This window comes from Hesperophylax consimilis, chromosome 27 (genome assembly GCF_061612785.1).
Source record: "Hesperophylax consimilis isolate HC1 chromosome 27, BYU_Hcon_1.0, whole genome shotgun sequence".
NCBI lineage: Eukaryota > Metazoa > Arthropoda > Insecta > Trichoptera > Limnephilidae > Hesperophylax > Hesperophylax consimilis.
In genome coordinates this window covers 4,223,650-4,228,233 of record NC_142862.1, presented here as the reverse complement: position 1 = coordinate 4,228,233, position 4,584 = coordinate 4,223,650, and positions in this window count along the sequence as shown.

Below are 4,584 nucleotides of genomic sequence, written 5' to 3'. Positions count from 1 at the left end.
CAGTCAAAAAGTATTATCGAAAATATTTTTTTTACCCCTTACCTGAAATTGAATGACTTATTTTATAACTCTGAAATATTTATTTATTTAAAAACATACGGCACAACATGTGCCATTAATTTAGATAGAAAGTTAAAGATATCAGTACCAAATATGAAGTATAAAAATATATACAAGTACAAAAGATAAGAATTTTTATAGATAATAATGACGTTTTAATGAATTATTTTCAATTGACGCCAATCTGTACAAACCCATAAATAACCGTTATTATCAAATTACAGGTGACTTAAGTAGCGTAGCTATCTACAGTTACAAATATAACAGTACTAGCTATCTACAGTACAAATCTGTATTTGTTGTCAGAATAACCAGTTATACAGGATGTCCGAGGGCAAAGTGCAATAACTTCAGGAGGGTGATTCTACATGATTTTAGAAGTTGAAAGATAAATAACTCGAAATGCTTTAAATAAAGGATAAGACGACATCTCCAATCTTCATCGGGGAAGAGTTAAGCGCGTATCATAAAGAAATTCTTTGGAAAACGAAAAAATTAGCCAAAGAAAAAAATTCAAAAAAACACTGAAGTATATATTAAATCAGTCAATATCAAAAGGTATTTTTCCCGCTTGTCTTAAAATTGCTACGATCATACCAATATATAAAAAGGGTCCTAAAAAGGATATATCAAACTATCGATCAATTAGTCTTTTAACTACACTATCGAAAATATTGGAAAAAGTAATAAAAAACAAGTGTTTACATTTTTGGATTCTAATAAAATATTATCATCTACGTAGTATGGTTTTAGAGAAAACCTGAGTACTGGTGACGCTATAGCTAATGTAACAAATACAATCATTAGAAAAATGGATGAAGGCAAAAAATGTTTAGCAGTTTTCATTGATCTTCAAAAAGCTTTCGTTACAATTGACCATGAAATACTGTATTTAAAACTAAAAAAATGAAATAACCGAAACAACTCTAAACTTACTTAGAAGTTACTTAACTGGAAGAGAACAATTTGTACAAATTGGTAAAAGAAGAAGTAAAACCCTAATAATTAAGTACGATGTCCCCCAGGGAAGCGTATTACGACGTATACTATTTCTAATTTATATAAATGACCTTATGAATCTTCGTATCAAAGGAAACATATTGAGCTTTGCAGATGGCACTGTTATTATATTCCACGAACAAGATTGGACAAGAACCGACAAGGAGGCTGAACATGGCCTAACTATTCTTCAAAACTGGCTTAAAGCTAACTCCCTTACATTAAATGTTAATAAAACCAAATATTTAACTTTCTCCAAAAACAAAAGAGAACAACCAATGAATGAGCATACCTAAAATTACATGAATGTCAATGTGAAGGTCAAAACAATTTTCCTCAATGTTCCTGCCCGCATATAACACAAAACCAAAAGCATTAAATATCTTGGGATCAAAATTGACGATAAACTACACTGGGATTCACACATTGATCGAACCTCAAACAAGCTAACAAAACTTATCTACTTCTTCAGAAAATTAATACGAAAAATTTTGTCAACTAGGGATTTAAATGGAGTATACTATGCTTTATGCCACTCTAAATTTGAATATGGAATAATAGGATGGGGCTCAGCAGCATCAAAATACGTTAAACAACTGAAAGTAACTCAGAATTGCATCATAAAGACCATGATAAAAGTTCCCATAAGAACGACAACAGCAGAGATTTTTAACAACGTGACGTTCCAAATATGCAGAAAATCTATGCCAAAAACATTCTGGTACATCACCTCAAAAATGATTTACAGGCAAACACCTTACATACTGTAACGTCAAAGAATTGTGCAAGTTTGGATTGCCACGGTAGTGCCTGATTATTGTTTTGTTGAGAGTTTTTCGGGTGGCTGCCCTGCGATCGGTTTGAGGGGCGAGCAAAAATTACGCGGGTAGGGAGATTGGGAACAATACGCGGGAGGACGATTTCGCGGTGCGCGTGGCGTTAGGCGAGAAAAAATGGAGATTGAAATTTTGAGAAAAAGATCGCGCGGATACCTTGAACTTATCCTTTGGAGACTTTCCGTTTAAATTTACAAAACACATAACCAACGTTTCGACTCCTGTGTGAGATCGGCCTGTGCTTGTTCGAGTGTTGTGGCTTGAAGAGATGAAAATATACAATCGGTTATTTGGATTAAAAAATGGTTTTATTTGTGAAGCGTAATTCCTTGGAGACTACACTGGATTACCAAGCATGCTGTCGAGGTGACACAAAGATGAATCATCATTGTTCCGTTAAACGTTCAATGGATGCTGTTTAATTGAGGATGGCCTCGCGCACTCCATCCGACGAATCTCTACCCGGCGCAACCTGCTCACCGCTGGCGGACTCTCAAAACACCTTCAGACGTGACAACATGATCAAGGTTCTTCAATGCTTTTACACATTATGTCTTCTTGCCTTAGCCCCATAATAGCCCTGGTGATTGACAAGAGTCCATGCTCATCAGACGCTCATCAGACGCTCATCAGACGCTCATCAGACGCTCATCAGACGCTCATCAGGATGACATCAGACGCTCATCAGACGCTCATCAGGATGACATCAGACGTGACAATACTCATAAAAACAGAGCCAAACAAACAGAGATACTAAATATACCAAAGTGTAACTTTACATTTGGACAAAGAAGCTCTGAATTTTTATCAGTAAAGGTATATAACAAACTCTCACTTAGTATCAAACAATTCAAAACAAAAAATAACTACATTAAGGACATTAAATCTTGGCTTAAGGAACCACCGGATAAATAACTTACTAGCATACTTAAAACATCGTCGTAGAAGTTTATGGAAATACTTACCCAAAACATGAAGTCGAATCATAGAAGTCGCTGAAAAGTCCCCCTCAACACAGAATCTCCTAGTGAGGAGGACTACTTATATAATAAAAATCTCTTATGCATATATATAAATATACATATTCTTGTGAAAATGTAAAAAAATATACTTAATACACAATAAATACATATATATAATACTACTATAAAAAATAAAAAGTATATATATATAAAACACAAAATACTTAACCAAACTGAAAAATTATTTTTTTAACCAAAAGTTACTAAGTTAATTTATTTATTTGTGTTTTGAATTGTCAAATAAAGGCCATTCAAAAATTAAATTTTTCATTATTTCAGAGGCAACTTTGGCAATTATTGTGAGTTTAGGTTAAACGTGTCGTTTATTATAATCTACATGTTCATAGATGGCGTTCCTTTAGTTATTTTATTAAAATATTCGTTACTATTAAGATGAATTATTTGTTTATGAATATGAATAAATAGTTGCATATGTATAAAACCTTAAATCTTTCAAGAAAAGGCATACAAATACAATATTGTATCGGTGAAGCAATTGTTAATATTGTAAAGCACAACTTGCAAAAAGCGTAATTAACGCCATTTATGAACACGTAGATGATAACGCACGTCACGCTTATTAATGATAATTATTACAAAAAATATATTTGGCCGTACATTATATAAACATAATGAAACCAAAATTGTTAAAAAAAGCATGTTGTTAGGCTTATATTTAAATTATAAAAACTATCGATTTAACACGATAGTAAAACAAATTTGACTAATATTGAAGTTGAGCCATTGGGCTATCGACCATCTGAATTTAATATAATATTAAAAATCTTAAGAAAAAATAAATATTTATTTAGTTTTTATTAATCACAAATTTTTTGATAAAATATTTATCATTTTAAATAGAGTAATTCTCTAAAGCACACGTATTAACACACTCTTTTCTGAAATATTTTTATATTAATTATTAAAACATTTTTTTAGATGGTTCATGCAAATGGAAAAATCACACAGCGTTCAAAATGAATATTGGTTAAAACATCACCAAATAATAATAAACTTTTTATTTTAATTTTTTTGCAATAACTTAAGAGTTCAAATTGAAATATTTAATAATTGAAGACAATATTACCGATTCTTAAACGAAAATTTGAAACAGGAAAAGATACGGTTTCTTCTAGGGCTTGAACCCAGGACTCTTGCCGGGGCACCGCTCTACCAACTGAGCTAATGGGACCCAATCTCTTTCGGTCACGTTTAACTGTATCATACTTTGAATAAGAACTAGGTACCAACATTATCTTAATTTACATAGTCTACAATAATTAAACAATAAATTGCTTGGCTTTCTTTTGCTCTGCGTACACTAGTGTCTCTTATAGTGATTTGTTTTTGGGTTATAATGCCGTGTTACCTCCTTCTTTTGCCAACGTTTCGGACAGCATTGCAGTGTTACACATTACACATCTGCCCTGACGTCCCTGATGATTGTAGCGCAACACGGCATAATACACCAAAAACAAATCACTATAATACTTTTGGCCGTGAAAATCTCAAATCATACACTAGTGTCTCGTTACAAAATAAAATACAATTGAAGTCGAGTAAGCGAGACGGAATACATTTACATACTTACGGACATAATATTACGTACAATTTTTACATAATTTCTGACTCCTTCCTTGTTCCTTTCCTGCAAGCTCTATAAAAAT